Source organism: Gobio gobio, assembly GCF_949357685.1.
Source record: "Gobio gobio genome assembly, chromosome: 13".
In the NCBI taxonomy this organism is placed as follows: Eukaryota; Metazoa; Chordata; class Actinopteri; order Cypriniformes; family Gobionidae; genus Gobio; species Gobio gobio.
The window spans coordinates 14,494,879-14,513,820 of NC_137106.1; the positions used below are offsets into that span (position 1 = coordinate 14,494,879).

At 38.3% G+C, this 18,942-nt stretch overlaps 1 protein-coding gene across 1 annotated transcript in view; it reads left to right on the forward strand.

Annotated features, from left to right (window-relative positions):
• Positions 1–18,942, forward strand: part of LOC307136650 (procathepsin L-like) — a 1,021,532-nt gene that overhangs the window by 562,240 nt on the left and 440,350 nt on the right. The window lies entirely within an intron of this gene.

Genomic DNA, 18,942 nt, shown 5'->3' on the forward strand with positions numbered 1-18,942 from the left:
TAAATAAGGATTAGTTGATATTTAACTTATACAGTTATGACTATTCAGAGTTATTTTATATTTGATTATTCAATTTCTGTGATATTTTTACTTGAATACTACTGTTAGACCTACCTTAAAAATATACAGCATTGTTTAATTTGTCTCTTTATTCTATTGTATTTATTTATTCTACTGCTTCTAATGTAATAAACACATAATTCTTGTTTTATTACTGACAATTGCAACAAGTTACCTTATACAAACACAAATACATTGAGTGAGAAAACATTTTGGTGAGATCTTCTTTTTAAATCTTCTTTTTAAAAATATCTATAAAAAAAAGTATCTTTTAGTATCGACTTTGGTATCGAGTATCCTGTACTTTTGGTGGTATTGGTACCGTCTACTAGATTTTTGGTATCGTGACATCCCTACTGTGGGGCTGAGAACATAAATCTTTGGAAGTCTTTGCCTTGTTTACAGACAATATGAGATGCAAATAGCGATCGCCTTATGAAGGATTATCAGATATTTATTAGGGCCCAAGCCCTAAAAGGGCGAAGGTCCTATTGTTTTCCTAAGGATTATTAGGGCCCAAGCCTTTCCAGGGCGAAGGCCCTGTTGTTTTCCTAAGGATTATTAGGGCCCAAGCCCTTTCAGGGCGAAGGCCCATTGTACTTCTAAGGATTATTATTATTATTATTAGCCCTAAAAGGGCGAAGGCCCTATTTTTTTCCTTTGGATTATTAGGGCCCAAGCCCTGAAAGGGCGAAGGCCCTATTGTTTTCCTTAGGATTATTAGGGCCGTGGGGCTGATAACAGAAATCTTTGGAAGTCTTTGCCTTGTTTACAGACGATATGAGATGCAAATAGCCACAGCGTTATGGAGGACTATCAGATATTTATGAGGGCCCAAGCCCTGAAAGGGTGAAGGCTCTATTGTTTTCCTTAGGATTGTTAGGGCCCGAGCACCATGGGGCTGATTACAGAAATCTTTGGAAGTCTTTGCCTTGTTTACAGACGATATGAGATGCAAATAGCAAATATGGAGGACTATCAGATATTTCTTAGGGCCCAAGCCCTAAAAGGGCGAAGGCCCTATTTTTTTCCTTAGGATTATTAGGGCCGAACACAGATGGTGTGAGGACCCTATTGGAATTGCTCCATTTATTAGGGCCCAAGCCCTGAAAACGCATGCTCTGGAATTTGATATACTCATCCTAGGCAATTCATTCGATCAGTGCCAATCTTGGTCAGCATGAAGTCAAGGCATTGAGGATGCTGAATTGCGAGCAGATTTTTGATATCTCGAACGGTTTGGCCGTGGCGAGGAGACAAATTTATGGTGAGAAAATGGAAACAGGAAGTGTGTTATAACTTCTGCATACATTGATTCATTTTGATGAAACTGTGTGTTTGTTGTAAGAGGCCGATCACATGGATGTGACTATTGTGAGTCAAACTTATAGCGCCATCAACTGGCAGAAGGAAGTGTGTCATTTTCAAAATGCTTTGAAATCACCATCTTATTTTTACCCTATTTGCTTCAAACTTCATCAGTATTATGTCAAAACATAGCAGATGTAAACCTGTTAAGCACTTCTTGATATTGTAAATATTGTTGCCATGGCAACACATCAAACTATAATATTATTTTTCGATGCTTTTGAGACTCTTACAATGCTTCAAATTGCATGAAACTCCACACACACATCAGAGATGCCGTCCAGTAGATACGGGCAAAGACTTAAAAATGGGTGTGGTGGAGAGGCTCAGTAGCGCCATCTTTTGACAAAAGTGGGGAGGTTAGTTTTATCTACAGTCACCAAACTCAGTATATATATTGTTCTCTTTGAGCTGGACAACTTTCTAGTTTACAGTCATTAGCTCCGACCAACAGGAAATCAGATATTTAGGGACTGAGGTGTGAGGACCCTATTGTAATTGCTCAGCCTATTATTATTCTTCTCCTAAACATGCTTGAAAACTCATGAAACTTTGCACACACATCAGAAGTGGCGAAAATTTATGTCTGTTATGGGTTTCAGAATTAGGTGTGGCAAAATGGCTTGATAGCGCCACCTACAAATTTTCAACAAAGTGCCCCTCCCGCTACGTTTCACGTACAGGTATGAAATTCGGTAGACACATGTAACAGCCCAATACCTACAAAAAAGTCTCCTGGTATAAAATCGAAGATAAATTTAATTTTCTTTTCAAAATTGTTGCAAATTTTGCCATTTCCAGACGTTGTATATTGTATGCCAATATTCAGTTATAGTCAAAGCGCCACCTTCTGGCAGCAGGAAATGTGACACATTGATGTGACTTTGCCATATTTCTCCTATATTTACCCACTTAAATGCATGTCGCCCACTATTCATTGTTTTCCTGAGGCCACCGGGTGGCGGTTGTCCCGGGTGCGAGGGCCCTTTCATCGCTGCTTGCAGATTTAATTATTCAGCCAATTATTCTTCTTCTTCAAAATGAATCGCATTTTTGAGGGCCTAAACATGCTCGAAAACTCATGAAACTTTGCGCACGCATCAGAAGTGATATGGGTTTCAGAATTAGGCATGGCAAAATGGTTCAATAGCGCCACCATGTATGAGTATGAAATTCAGTAGACGCATTTAACAGCCTAATACCTACAAAAAAGTCCCCGGGTGCAAAATCTGAAAACCCAACAGGAAGTGAGATATTTTGAATATGGCTCACTGAACTGCCCGAGCCGCCATGGATCCTGAAATGCTCCACGGCCCAGGCCCGCCCACGCTCCCAGGCCCATCGATGCCAGGGTCCTCCCCCTGTTCCCCTGTATGGCCCTGGCCGGCCCACCATCCCTCCCCCTGTCCTGCCTCCATTCCACCACCCTCGTGGACTTTAGTTTTTTTTCTTTTTTGGATTGTGGAGCCTCTGGAATCCGCTCCTTAAAGGGGTGGCTCTGTCACATATGCTCTGTATCTGTCCTTGGATTTTTACGTTGAAGTGTTTCCTGTCCTTTATTTTGTATTTTTGTGTATCTTCTTCTTCAGTTGTTGGGTGTTGGTCGTTGCTCCTGTATGTGTTCTTGTTGTTGTGCTCCTGTATGTGTGTTCCTGTCGTTACGCTCCTGCCTGTTTTTGGATACCCTTGTTCTTGGATTTTCTGTTATTGTTTGTTATTTAATCGTTCATGCTCCACTTGGATTCTCACCCAGCTTCATCCCTGCCTCACATGTGACAATCCCAGTGTCACAAAATTATTTTTTCCAGTGTTAGCTTACATATGCTGGAAACAGCCAAAACCGTCTGCAGGGTGCTAGAGCACACAGGGCCTGAGATATACTTTAAAAATTGAATTTATAACCAAAAAAATAAAAAATTAATTTGTACTTTGTACTTTGTACTTTGAATTTGTAATTAGTTTTTTTCTGCTGAACACAAAAGAAAATATTTTGAAGAATGTTTGTAACCAAGCAGAGAGAGAAACCATTGACTACCATAGTAGGGAAAAAAATACTATGGTAGTCAATGGTTGCTCTTTCTGCTTTGTTACAAACATTCTTCAAAATATCTTCTTTGGTGTTCAGCAGAACAAAGAAACTCATACAGATTTGGAACAACTTGAGGGTAAGTAAATGATGACAGAATTTTCAATTTTGGGCGAACTATCCCTTTAAAGGCAAGCTAAGAGTGTCTAATTGATCTTCAAGATCAACAGTATTATAAATCAAGCATTCTGCGTTAGTTCAGCCAGGCCACGTAGTCAAGCTATCAGCTGACATCAGCTGATTGGCAATTCCAACCCTGCCCATATCAGCTGATCCGATTCCTATGCACTCAACTGGCAACTCTCAAATAGGGCGCCTTACTAAAGCGCAGCTTAAGTTCAGTCTGCCTGCTTGGCTGCTTCCACTACACGCTGCTTTGCAACCCACCTCCTCCCCAGCTCCTTCTTAAACTTGTTTAACTTAACCCTTTAACTCTCATCCCAAGAAGGAGCCAATAATAATAAAAAAAAATCTTAAAATTCTTATTATTGAACATATAAAAATTACCTCAGGCTGTTTTTGTCAAAATTGTATGGTTGAGATGTCAGTTTATGGTAAATCTTGCTTTAAATTTACAGTAGATTATGAGTTAAAAAAAAATAATAATAATAAACATACCTGTAACAATGTTAGTACAGTATACATTTATTGTACTATATATACACTCACCTAAAGGATTATTAGGAACACCTGTTCAATTTCTCATTAATGCAATTATCTAATCAACCAATCACATGGCAGTTGCTTCAATGCATTTAGGGGTGTGGTCCTGGTCAAGACAATCTCCTGAACTCCAAACTGAATGTCAGAATGGGAAAGAAAGGTGATTTAAGCAATTTTGAGCGTGGCATGGTTGTTGGTGCCAGACGGGCCGGTCTGAGTATTTCACAATCTGCTCAGTTACTGGGATTTTCACGCACAACCATTTCTAGGGTTTACAAAGAATGGTGTGAAAAGGGAAAAACATCCAGTATGCGGCAGTCCTGTGGGCGAAAATGCCTTGTTGATGCTAGAGGTCAGAGGAGAATGGGCCGATTGATTCAAGCTGATAGAAGAGCAACTTTGACTGAAATAACCACTCGTTACAACCGAGGTATGCAGCAAAGCATTTGTGAAGCCACAACACGCACAACCTTGAGGCAGATGGGCTACAACAGCAGAAGACCCCACCGGGTACCACTCATCTCCTCTACAAATAGGAAAAAGAGGCTACAATTTGCACGAGCTCACCAAAATTGGACAGTTGAAGACTGGAAAAATGTTGCCTGGTCTGTAGAGTCTCGATTTCTGTTGAGACATTCAGATGGTAGAGTCAGAATTTGGCATAAACAGAATGAGAACATGGATCCATCATGCCTTGTTATCACTGTGCAGGCTTGTGGTGGTGGTGTAATGGTGTGGGGGATGTTTTCTTGGCACACTTTAGGCCCCTTAGTGCCAATTGGGCATTGTTTAAATGCCACGGCCTACCTGGGCATTGTTTCTGACCATGTTCATCCCTTTATGACCACCATGTACCCATCCTCTGATGGCTACTTCCAGCAGGATAATGCACCATGTCACAAAGCTCGAATCATTTCAAATTGGTTTCTTGAACATGACAATGAGTTCACTGTACTAAAATGGCCCCCACAGTCACCAGATCTCAACCCAATAGAGCATCTTTGGGATGTGGTGGAACGAAAGCTTCGTGCCCTGGATGTGCATCCCACAAATCTCCATCAACTGCAAGATGCTATCCTATCAATATGGGCCAACATTTCTAAAGAATGCTTTCAGCACCTTGTTGAATCAATGCCACGTAGAATTAAGGCAGTTCTGAAGGCGAAAGGGGGGTCAAAGACAGTATTAGTATGGTGTTCCTAATAATCCTTTAGTGCACACCGATCAGGCATAACATTATGATCACCTTCCTATAATGTGTTGGTCCCCATTTTGCTACCAAAACAGCCCTGACCCGTCGAGGCATGGACTCCACTAGACCCCTGAAGGTGTGCTGTGGTATCTGTAAAAGTTAACTAAAAGTTTGTCTGTTGTATTTTTGGCTAAGTTGTTGCTTTAACAACACAACTAATACCTTAACCTGTTTACTGTCCCGATTTGGAACACAAATCCAAAAAATGGCATACACAAATTAAAATACATAGTTCATGAAGCCTTAAGAGAATCAAACACACCATACACTTTTGATAAATCAAGTCAAATTTAAAACGACCTTTTAGATATTTCTTCTGTCACATGACAACTTCTACCTCTTCTATGTTTTTTTTTTTTTTTTGCAAGGAACAGACTTTATAAAATAACAAATAAGCGACAAACTGTGTTTGGGGAAATTATTTTATTTGTCATACCAACAGGCCTGACTTTTATTCCCTCTTATTTCTAATAATTGTATGTTTCTAAAATTTTATCTCATTTATTGATGGTACCAATACACTACATTTCTTCCTTCTCAAGTTGTTGTGAAATTGTTGTCTCAAATCCTCCTTATGATCTTTAGATGTTCAGTATTGTGATATGCTACTGTGTCCATTCAACCTGATCTGTTTATTTAGAATCCCACATTAGAGGGTTGCAACGGGTTATCGTATGCTTTGTGTATTTGTGTATCTTTAGTCACATATCATATTCTCTCAGTGGCATTTATTTTGAAGAAGACTGTGTTTACCTGATTTTATATTCCTTTTTGATGAATCTCTTTGTTGGCCTATTTACACAGTGGCAGGGGTCTACCCTCCTCTCTGGTTCCATCTGGCCCAGAACAGAGATGGTGCTGGCGTAACCCTGTTGACCCATGTAAACACACACGCATGAGAACACACATACACTGATCCATCCACACCTACCAGCAGGTAGGAACAGTGCTGGGCCATCTGCATCCAGCAAATCTCCAAAGATCCTTTGCTTTCTATCTCTCTCACTCAATTGTAATTCTATTTTCACTCTAGTTACATCAACAAATTCCCAAGAGCTGCACATATGAAATCTAAAAGATGTATTTTTACCATCAACAAATGAAATGTTTCCATCAGGATCATGTATGCTGTTGTACAACTGAGAATTTGTCTGGGATGTCTAGTTTTGTTTTTGTTTCATGTTCATGTTTCATGTCTTATTTAGTGGTTTTCACAGTTATGTTATCCCACCAATGGCTCCCCTTTGTCATGTGATTCTCTTCTCCTCGTGATCATGTCATGTGCTTCCTTGTTTCATATTTTGTTACATTGGTTCATTGTTTAACCCTTTAAGACAGAGACAGATAAAAATAACTATCATTCTAAAGAATTGTTATAACTTTTCAACCGCTAATCCAGTCTGTATGCTGTAAAATGCACCGTAAAGAGGAGAATCTCAGCTTTCCAGAAGTATAAAATGTCCTGCAATTGATCATTCAGAGGCTCTGTAGTGAGCGTGGATGCATCATCAAAATCGGCAGCATTAATTCGTCAAGGAAACACATGTGGGTTGTTCCCCTGAGCCATACAGAAACGATTGTTTACGAATGTTTCTCTGAAAAAAAAAAAAACACAACATGAAATTGGGTGTGTATTTGCATGCATGAAAATAAACGGAAATAAACGCATTCAGAGCATGTAGCACAGCACAGAAAAGTCAGTATTTTTTCTCTATTTGTATGTAGTTTGTGTGTTACACCATTTTCACTCAGTATATTTTCCTCAATTTGTATTTGAGAAGATTATTTGCACTGTTTTTTCATTTACACTTATATTTTATTGCATGGTTTGTTGTCACAACTTGTTACATTGTTTGCATTTGTTGTTCATGTTCAAATGATAATATATTTATCTGAAGAAAAATGTTTGCTTCAGTGATCTGCTATTATATAACAATATTTCTATTTTCTTTACTCCCTGAACTTTTTTGGACACATCTACATTGTCAGTAAATAAAATACACCTGTTTTCACTCAAAAACGCCTAGAATAATATTATAATAAATGGCTATAACTTGCTGAGGGATTGTTACATGTGGACAAAATTTCACTGGAAGTCTAAAACAACCAACTCTAACTTTCTAAAGGAAAAGTTCATGAAATTTTTTTACTTCACAGTAAAAACACCACATTTTGCTGCCTTTTTTCTTAAATCCTCACATTGGATGTAAATAAAACTGCACTTGGGTTCTTCAAGCTCGCCTCCAGTGGATTATGTTACAGAATACATGACCCTCACCATGAACCCAGGAGTTGCTCTTCTACGTCTCCGTCAGGACAATCGCCCCATTGAGGATTATGTTGAGGACTTTTGCAGACTTTGTTACCAGGTGGGCTCCATTGATGTTGCCCTCAAAGACATTTTTAGAAATGGATTAAGTGATCTTTTGAAATACTTGATGCCTGACAGTGATTTTCTGGGAACTATAGCTAAGTATATGCACTATGCCCTGTTATTGAGCGGCTCTTCATTCACTGTGGGCATTGCGGATGAGGAGCAATTCTACAGTACCCACCACGTCAGAGCCTGCTCTTGTCATGTCCTCCATGCCAAAGCCTCTTCACGTCATAGCCGCCACGCCAGAGCCTCCAGGTGTCATGGTCTCCTCACCAGAGTCATCTCCAGAGTATGCAGCGCTGACAATCGTGGCTACGTACATATCGGCTCCAGCCCCTGAGCCTGCTCCAGAGTCCGCTCCAGCCTGTGAGCCTGTTACAGTTATTATTTTATACTATTAATAAAATGTATACTATATAATTATTTATAAAAGAATAACCTAAATAATATTAAAGCATTTGCGTTTGAAGACGTCATAACAAGCACATCTGTAACTCCCAACAAATGTGTACCTCACTCCACCATCCATTTACAAACTTGTTCTGGCGCCACTGTCCCAACACTTTAAAAACAAAGTGATGCCCATGTTCTACACCTCCACCCAGCAATGCAGTACTCTTTTTCTTCTCCACAAGCTCACCATCCATTCAGTTAGTTCTTTTGTCTATGGCTTAAGCCCTCCAGCTGAGGCCTGCACTTCAGTGGATTCTTGTAATTGAGTTTTTAAGTAATTATAGAGGAGCTAATGCATCTTAAATACCTTTAAATTAGGAATAACGATTATTTAGGGTCACTTTACAAAGGCTGCCGGCAAGAGCAGTTCAGATGTTTGTATATGTTAGCGGTTCTACCTGCTAAGGTGGAACCAGGTTTATGCGTTTATGAGCCCATCCATTTTGATAAATTTTTCCTGTCATGTAGGTTACACAGTGTAAAGTTTTACAATCAGCACAGAAAACAGCAGAATGAGGTAAGAAAAAGATGGGTAACACTTTACTTGAAGGGATGTGCAAAAGACTGACATGACACCTTCATAATCATGACATGACATATAGATATTACATTTAATATTATTCAAAAGTGATTGGGTTTGTCAAGAAAGCTGAGGTTCTAATCTTTCAAACGATACCACATATGTCTAGTTTTGTGCTGTACAACTTATAGATTTTTTCAAATTATTATGATGATGCAATATTGGACCCACGGGTGGGTCGGTGAGGGGGTGCAGAGCTATCATCCAATAATAATAATAATAATTAAAATGGATCAAATTACATTTTATTGCATTTGGAGACTGATTCACCCAAAATTAAATGAAAACAGTACAATGGTGGGTTAAGCCATGCAGGGTTTGGTCCATATCACTGAAACAGTTCATTACAGCATCCCACACATTATTTTCTTGAAATGCTTTTTTTCATCATGGATAAGTCTAGCTTAGACACCATCATAATGGCATACACCTAACCAGTGGTGCCACTCTATCATTTTGAGGTGAGTTTTCAATGACTCAGTACGATTTCCTCTATGAAGCCATAGTTTAGGTCAAGAAAAATATTTATGACTCTGTTATAAAATAATTTGACAGAGTATTAACACTTAATGACATTTTAATGACAAATTCAATTTGTTCCACTGAAAAAAGTGGTCATAAAAAAATTCATGACATTATAATGGCCTCATGACAGCCAACGTCAAAACCAACCACATGACAGTTTAATGTAATGTTAACCCATAAAGCTAAGTCGTTTCTTAAGTTTGATAATTAATCTGCTATGTCATGTTTATGACAGGTCATGTTGTCTTGGTAATGTCAAGTTGTCATGACAAAGACACTGACAGGTTATGATGTATTGGTTTATGTCAAGTTTTCATAACTAAGACATCTCAAATAATGTCATCAAATAAGATTTCTACTACTGCTAATACTATTATTACTATTTGTCATTTCTTATTAATTTGATTTATAATTATTATTATTGTCGTTATTATTAATAATATTATTAATATTGCTATTGCTTTTGCTGTTGTCGCCTTCCTCATACCCCATTGTCCAGGTTTTTTTTTTTTTTACTATTACCATCTTCATCATTATGATTGTCATTAAAATAATAATAATTTATTTATTTATTTATTTATTTTTTACTCTGGTTATGTATGTTGTACTTCCCTACATGCTCCTTTATTCATATATTTCCACTCCCACACCCAGTTACACTTACAGTTGTAACACACACACACACACACACACACACACACACACACACACACACACACACACACACACACACACACACACACACACACACACACACACACACACACACACACACACACACACACACACACACACACACACACACACACACACACACACACACACACACACACACACACACACACAAATTGTACTGGCCATAATGTATGTGTTGTTGGTCTATGTAATTTTCCTCTAATTTCTCTTTTGTAAATATTGTACTTGTCTGTTTGCATAATAAAAAAATATATATATATAAAAAAAAAGTAATCTTTGCATTAAAAATGACATAATTGAGCGAATGACACTTAATGACAGTTGTCATAAACATGCATAAAAACTCCTTCATATTCATGACGTGTCATGTCATGATTATGATAGTGTTATGTCAGTCTTATGCACACCCCTTCAAGTAAAGTGTTACGAAAAGATGTTTCTGTTACCCTTTGTAAACACTAGGGATCAGATGGAAGGCTCTCTGAGGAACATCGAGGACCACTTAAGAAAACTGCAAAAGACTGTAAAGGGGAAAAGCCTGGAGAAAAGTTAGACGATATTTTACATTGTTCCAAGAAAAAAAAAAAACTTCATTTGGAATGTACAAATCTTAGACAAAGACCGCAATCACCTTTAATCTGCAACTTTATACCTCTGGAAATAGGAAACAGAACCCTTGAATCTCTAGATCCCCTGACCTCCACCCTACAAGCTTCAATCATAAGCCTTTCACATCCCAGAGGAATCTTTCTTCCCTTACACCTTTTTTTTTTTTTTCTTATTTTTTCTTTTCTAAATTAATAGTTTGTTCAGTCTCTTTTTACACTTCTCTTGACTTTCTACTGTAAAATACTGTATTTTACTCCAAAGGAACTGCTTTCTCAGAGGCTTGATATCCTGTGGTGCACTGCGCTCAGCTGATAGTTTTAAAAGCTTTTTAAAGTTTTGAAAATAAAAAACTGGTTCAGATGGAATATATTTTCCATGAGTTGCATCAGGAGAGTCAGCATGTTCACAATCTGGCATTGGCAGCCTCTGCATGTTTACTGTCAGCTAGCATCATTAATACATCTTTGTCATCTGGTTCTTGTTTACCTTATTTTGTGGTGTTGGTTTGGTTTATGACTTTCTAATCTTCAGTATTGCCTAAACAGTAACTCTGTCAGTGCGTTCTTTTTCCTTGTTAAGATGATTCAGTGTATTGCTAAGGGATCACTGAGCCCTCAGCTCTCTCTACAAAGCTTTTTCAATTAGCCCTTAATTGTCTAATAACCTCTGGGCATCAATGAGCAATGGAGAGAAAGGAAGAAAGGGGGAAAAGGAAAGATGAACGATCTAAAATACATTTCAATGTTTTAGTGAAGAGGTCAATATTTGCCTAGTTAGCATGGTCAAGTTAGCCCCTTCTTGTAGATGATGTAACTACACCATGATATATATATGTATTCAAAAGCTATTTTCAAAAGTAAGGTGCATTTTCACAGCTCTTGGTACAAAAATCAAAACTGATCACGCTTGTAACACAGCTTGTCATTCTTTCAAAACCTGATCTCATTCTTTTATTCGAGTCCACATAATCGTTGTTTCAGGCTATATACAGGCTACAAATGCCAAATTAGAACATACACTTACATTTACTTGCGTAACCAACAACATATCTATAATGTTTTGTAATAGTATCTATCCAGTGTGTTATCAAAAGGTGTGAAGTATGACAAGGCCATGAGGTTTTGTGCTAGAACAGCATGCTGCCAATACAGTAAATATTCTCACTGTACTATATGACTACATTTATACTGTAGTTGACCTTTTCAGATAAAGGGTGAGTTACAGGAATGTGGTAGTCTCTACCATAGTAATGCAGAATGCAGCACGCTTGCAGAGAGAGCCCAAGCGCTCTTCTGATTGGCTGTGATTTTTGATTGATTTTGTTTGATTGATTTTGCATCTTGGGTTGAGTCTGGTATAGACAGACGCTTGCCGCTGGATTTCTTATCGCATTGCATCTGGTTAGGACACGGCATTAGGCATTAGGCTTTTAAAATTTTTGAAAGCTTTTCAAAGCTGAAATTCCTGCCAAAGGCCAACTCAATCAACAGAACTAACGAGCAGCATCATGAGCTGTTTATTTGCCGTTTTGTCTGAATGCCATTGTATGGCAACTGCCATACTCTGCCATACGTAAACGCCGCCCCTGGGAGAAAGCTATAATGACTTTATCCAGGTATTGGAGACATTGGTTTTAGTTCCTCTGATGGCATCAGAACCGGAAAATGCCACATGATGCATGTGGAACTTCAGACAGAATCTATTTTTCTCTTTTTTTTATCTTTTTCTCCCTCTCTCTACTTCTGATCTCTCTAGAATTGTGACTCTTTCTTTCTTTCCTATCCCTCTCTCTCTCTCTCTCTCTCTCTCTCTCTCTCTCTCTCTCTCTCTCTCTCTCTCTCTCTCTCTCTCTCTCTCTCTCTCTCTTTTTTTCTCATGATAGCCCTCCCTCCAGCCTCTCTCTCTCTGTCTCTATCTCTATCTCTCTCTGGAGGGCTCTGAGAGAAGCAGTGAAGCGCCACAGCGAGCTCCTGTCTGTCACAATCACACATGTTTCCCATTAATGTGACAAACACAGTTGACATCCAATTTCCCCCATGTGTGCCAGCTTACCACAAAATGGATGATGAGACTGCAAAACCTCCGTTCATGATAAACAGCAGCATTCCTCTGCCTCAAGGGAGGAATCCACACAAGCAGCGCCATCAAACACATGAATGGCATCTCATCTCCTACTAAGTGAACGGCCAGGGCAGGTGCGATGGGGTGGTGGGGGTGGGGGGGGGGGGGGTGAACGGAGACACGTAGTTGTTATTTGCGGGGAGCAGACATGTCTGGTGGTGGAGGCAGAAGCCGACACAGACACTGCAGTGTATGAGGTTCTGACGGGCCGTTTAACTGTGCCATCATGACCTCTTGTTACAGCTGTAACAAACAATAGTCCTCAGACTGACTGAACGAATGTTGACTCTGTCAGAAGAACTACCAGTGAAACTCTTTTGGCATTCTGGGATGCCATTGTCAATCTGTGCAGTGCTCCTGTGTCATTATGATGCCATGACCTGCACAGCCTCAGCCATAGAAATGTGTCATTTGCTGTCTGTTGCTGCCACCTAGTGGTGGATTTATCAGAAAAGGTATAATTTCAGGATGGATGTTTATTGACAGCACAAATGCAGACACCCAGCAGCACAGTGGCCATGATTATTAATTAGAATGCTAATTATTAAAAGACAACAACAGACCTTATGAGTGAACTACTGAGCTGCACACAAAGTGTATGCGAAAAACGATTTCTTTATCTCCCCCAGTGGGAAATCAAACATTTACTTTAAAAAAACAAAAACAAACGCGTGTTTTTCATTATCTTCTGTCTTACCCCAATACAACCGACCCAATCGTGTAGTTTTTCCTATTAGCATTAGATCTATAGTCTTCTTTAATTTGGTCTATGCTACATTCCACCTCTTAGTTAAACCGTAGTAAATCGGAGTGAAATTACATTTTATTAATTGGTTTCCGAGGGACAAAAGAAACAAAACTAAATTGACTGCTGTAATAAGTCTTTTAGTAAAAGCACTTTCAGTTCAACTGTTCGAAGAGACAAATTAATTTGTCTTGCTTTCTTTCTGCACTTTCCTTCTTTTTTTTTGCCTGTCTCATTTCATATTCTCACTATTTCACTGTTCTCACAATCTGCAGGAGGATTCATTTCTGCAGTGCTCCATTGGTTTCGACATCGCCTCGAAAAACAATAGGACCTGGATGCAGCAGACTGACTGACTGATCGGTTACTAATGTAACTCCAGTTCCCTGAAGGAGTTAACAGAGATGTTATGTTCCACTTGCCACAACCCCTGTACCACTGCTGACTGGTCGGGACCCCCGTCTCAGCTCCTCAACGCAAACTTGAATGAGTGAGTTGCATGCTACTTTATACACTCACCTAAAGGATTATTAGGAACACCATACTAATACTGTGTTTGACTCCCTTTCGCCTTCAGGACTGCCTTAATTATACGTGGCATTGATTCTACAAGGTGCTGAAAGCATTCTTTAGAAATGTTGGCCCATATTGATAGGATAGAATCTTGCAGTTGATGGAGATTTGTGGGATGCACATCCAGGGCACGAAGCTCCCGTTCCACCACATCCCAAAGATGCTATATTGGGTTGAGATCTGGTGACTGTGGGGGGCATTTTAGTACAGTGAACTCATTGTCATGTTCAAGAAACCAATTTGAAATGATTCAAGCTTTGTGACATGGTGCATTATCCTGCTGGAAGTAGCCATCAGAGGATGGGTACATGGTGGTCATAAAGGGATGGACATGGTCAGAAACAATGCTCAGGTATGCCGTGGCATTTAAACGATGCCCAATTGGCACTAAGGGGCCTAAAGTGTGCCAAGAAAACATCCCCCACACCATTACACGACCACCACCAGCCTGCACAGTCGTAACAAGGCATGATGGATCCATGTTCTCATTCTGTTTACGCCAAATTCTGACTCTACCATCTGAATATCTCAACAGAAATCGAGACTCATCAGACCAGGCAACATTTTTCCAGTCTTCAACTGTCCAATTTTGGTGAGCTCGTGCAAATTGTAGCCTCTTTTTCCTATTTGTAGTGGAGATGAGTGGTACCCGGTGGGGTCTTCTGCTGTTGTAGCCCACCCGCCTCAAGGTTGTGCGTGTTGTGGCTTCACAAATGCTTTGCTGCATACCTCTGTTGTAACGAGTGGTTATTTAAGTCAAAGTTGCTCTTCTATCAACTTGAATCAGTCGGCCCATTCTCCTCTGACCTCTAGCATCAACAAGGCATTTTCGTCCACAGGACTGGATGTTTACTGGATGTTTTTCCTTTTTCACACCATTCTTTGTAAACCCTAGAAATGGTTGTGCGTGAAAATCCCAGTAACTGAGCAGATTGTGAAATACTCAGACCGGCCCGTCTGGCACCAACAAGCATGCCACGCTCAAAATTGCTAAAATCACCTTTCTTTCTCATTCTGACATTCAGTTTGGAGTTCAGGAGATTGTCTTGACCAGGACCACACCCCTAAATGCATTGAAGCAACTGCCATGTGATTGGTTGATTAGATAATTGCATTAATGAGAATTTGAACAGGTGTTCCTAATAATCCTTTATGTGAGTGTATACCTGTATGTATGGGGATTGGCTTACCATGCAAATCTCACTCGTCCATTGGCTTGTTTTGTTATCACTCGAAGGTGATTGGGTCCTCAGGCGAGATTAGCGTCAGTCAGTTGTGATGTAACGTCCTCGTTCAACTGTGGTTTCTTTAGTTGTGGTTTTGTTTGTTGTAGATTCTGTTGTAGTTTCTGTGTTTGTAGTTTCGGCTGTAGATTCTGTGATTGTGGACGCAGCTGGGTCAATGACGTGATGCCTTTCTGTCCAATGACATTTTTTTTTTCAGTTAAAAACTGGTTTAAATGCATAAAAAGATACCATATATATGTAGTACCTCTCCCATGTATGTACTCACTTTAATTTTTTGAAAAACATTTATTTGCAGTTTTTCTGTTATTTAAAGTGTCAAAATATCATGTGGTACCACCGTCTGGCCATAACTGCTGTTTTGGAAACATCTTTGAAATTACTCTAAATTTATTCAAATTTATTTTCTACACTAGCCTATTTGGCATGATTTTCAAAGTGTTTTGTGATCCTGCACAAAATTGCAAAGCATTTTTTATTTTATTTCTTTCATAATATACAGACAAGCATTGTCCAATGATGTCCATTTTAGGAAATATCATGTGGTGCGACCATCAAGAAACTACCAATTTTTGGACTTTTATGTAGAAATACATTTAGAGACAGGAAGTTGCATCATATACCAATTTGCCAAGGACCTATTGAAGCAGCAAGCAGGTTTGTAACTCACTTTCAAATTTTAAAAAATTATTGGCTGGTATGCAGTTACACATTTGGATATCATGTGGTATGACCTCAAAAAAACATGATTATAAAGTTATTTCTACAAATATCAAATTTTATTATAAAATTCATAGTGACCTTTAGTGATATCTTTAGTGAATCTAGTTTGTTTTGGTTTAGGTGGCCAATTATATGCCTGTAAATTTGAATTTAAAAATTTCATGTGGTGCGACCATGTGCAGAGTGTTTTCCGCGATAGATATTATGTCCTAGATTGGCGGTTTATATACATAAAGTACTTTATTTTAGTATAATTTGGAATAGATTTTAATCCATTTGGGTAAAAAAATGTTACCCCCAAGCCCCCCTTGCATAACAGCCCTTAATACTTTGTGGACAAATTTGGGCACGAAGGTCTCAGGTGTGATCCCAAAGTTTTTTTTAAATAAATGTATTAATGAATTTATTTACCTCTAAAAGTACCATCTTTTTTATGTAAAATTTGCTTTTTTGTTATATTTAATATTTCTTTAACTTGAGTAAAAAAAAAAAAAAAAGTCCAGAGAGCCAAAACCTAAAATTGTGGTGACTTTGGTGACACCTGGTGACATATGATGGTATAAAAAATAAAATATCTAAAATATCAATAGCTACTAGATGTCAATACAACTCAATGGCTGCATATGGGCTGAACTCTGTAAACCAATGTTTTAACGACCTTAACCTCTTAATTTTTAGATTTTATCACAAGATACAACTGTAGAATGTTTTAATAACCATTTGTGTTGGGTGAGACTATACAAAGATGCCAAAATATGCTTACAGTCGTGGCCTAATGGTTAGAGAGTCGGACTTGTAATCGGTAGGTTGCGGGTTTGAGTCTCAGGTTGAGTTGGTGGGGGGAGTGAATAACCAGCACCCTCCTCCACCCTCAATACCACGACTGAGGTGAGACCCTTGAGCAAGGCACCGAACCCCCAACTGCTCCCCGGGCGTGGCAGCAATATGGCTGCTCCGGGTGTGTGTTCACAGTGTCTGTGTGTGTGTGTGTTCACTACTGTGTGTGTGCACTTGGATGGGTTAAATGCAGAGCACAAATTCCAAGTATGGGTCACCATACTTGGCCACACGTCACTTCACTCACTTACAGACAAATATGAACATGCTATAAGGTAAAGACAAAGTAGGAGACAGAGCAATCATTTATTTCTAAGAAAAAACATCAAATTTCAATAACTCAAAAAAGTACCAAACAGATAAGAATAAACAATAAACCTAACAATAACTCAATAAAAGTAAATGGTATCAAACAGATAAAAATAAACAATGTACAACATGTTTTGTTTGGAAGCAAATATTCAACAAATATCAACAAGGAAAATCGCCTTTAAAGTTGTCCAAATGAAGTCCTTAGCAAGGCATATTACTACAAATACGACATGTTTGATATATTTATTATTTACGTTAGGAAATTGACAAAATATCTTCATGGAACATGATCTTTACTTAATATCCTAATGATTTTTGGCATAAAAGAAAAATGGATAATTTTGACCCATTGGCTATTGCCACAAATATACCTGTGAGACTCAAAACGTGAGGTTTTGTGGTCCAGGGTCACAAAATGCATTTACTTAAAACTGTTCATGACAAGGCATTATAACATGTTAATGCCTGGTTCTGATCAAAATTAAATCAAAATAATTTTTTCCATCATCTCCTTAGTCAAGTTAAATGAAATGTTGAACTAAAAAAAAAAAAAAAAATATATATATATAATGTTTATGTTCATAAAAAAATTCTGTGAAATTAATAAAATATGGTTTAAATCTATTTTTGAATTAAATGTATTGTTTATTGATCTATTTAAATATTTTTTTAATAATATTTGAGTTGTTCATGTCATTTGGAGCAATCACTTATCATGTGGTGCAACCAATAATAGTAATAACTGTATTAAATTAAAAAATAAAATATCTAATTTCTGTGGCTGAAACAGGAATCACTGATACAGAATGCTTAAGTGAATGGTATATTTTAAAACATTTTTATCAGTTTTATGCAATTTACAAGAAAAATAAGTCTGTTAACAACATTTAAGAAGGCAACTCTGAAATAAAAAAAATAAAAAAATGTGTGATAATCTTTTGCAAAAGCTCAAAAGAAATGCAAATACTTTGTTTATGAACACTTTAATTACAGCTCATTTTAAGCATGTTAAGGAAATAAATAAATTTTAAGATAAATAACGGTCACACCACATGACATTTTTTAAGGCTACGGCCAATTCATCTAGATTAAATAAATCCTCCTCACTCATACAGAAACAAACTCCAGCATAGTCAGTTGTCAGACACGACTGGAACTTCAAGCGGGACCAGCATCTATGGTCAGATGAAACTTAAAAAAAATAGCTTTTTGGTAGCAACCCCACCAGATAGGTTTGGTGCTAACAGGGATAAAAAGTACCCCATGCCCACGGTTAAATATACTGCTGGATCTGTGAAAATGTTGGCCTATTTTCTTGCTGGAGGTCCTGGACATCATCTTCATATACATGGCTTTATGGATTCTAATAAAAAACATAAAAAAATCAAAACCTGACTGCCTCCGGTAGAAATCTTATAATGGGTCGTGGTTGGATCTTCTATCAGGCCAGTGTTCCAAAACAAACATCAAAATCAACACAGAAATGGGTCGATGAGAAGTTTCCAGTAGGGCTGGGGTGATAAAACGATAACGATATGTATCGCGATAGACACGTAATCGATATCAATAAAAAATGCATTCGATAAAACGTTCGATAATAAAAAAAAAAACTTTGTCGGAAGAAAGGTACTCGGTTACTCACGTAACCTCGGTTCCCTGAGAGAGGGAACGAGTATTGCGTTATGGGAAAACTCATTTTCTCGAGAATATGAGGCAAA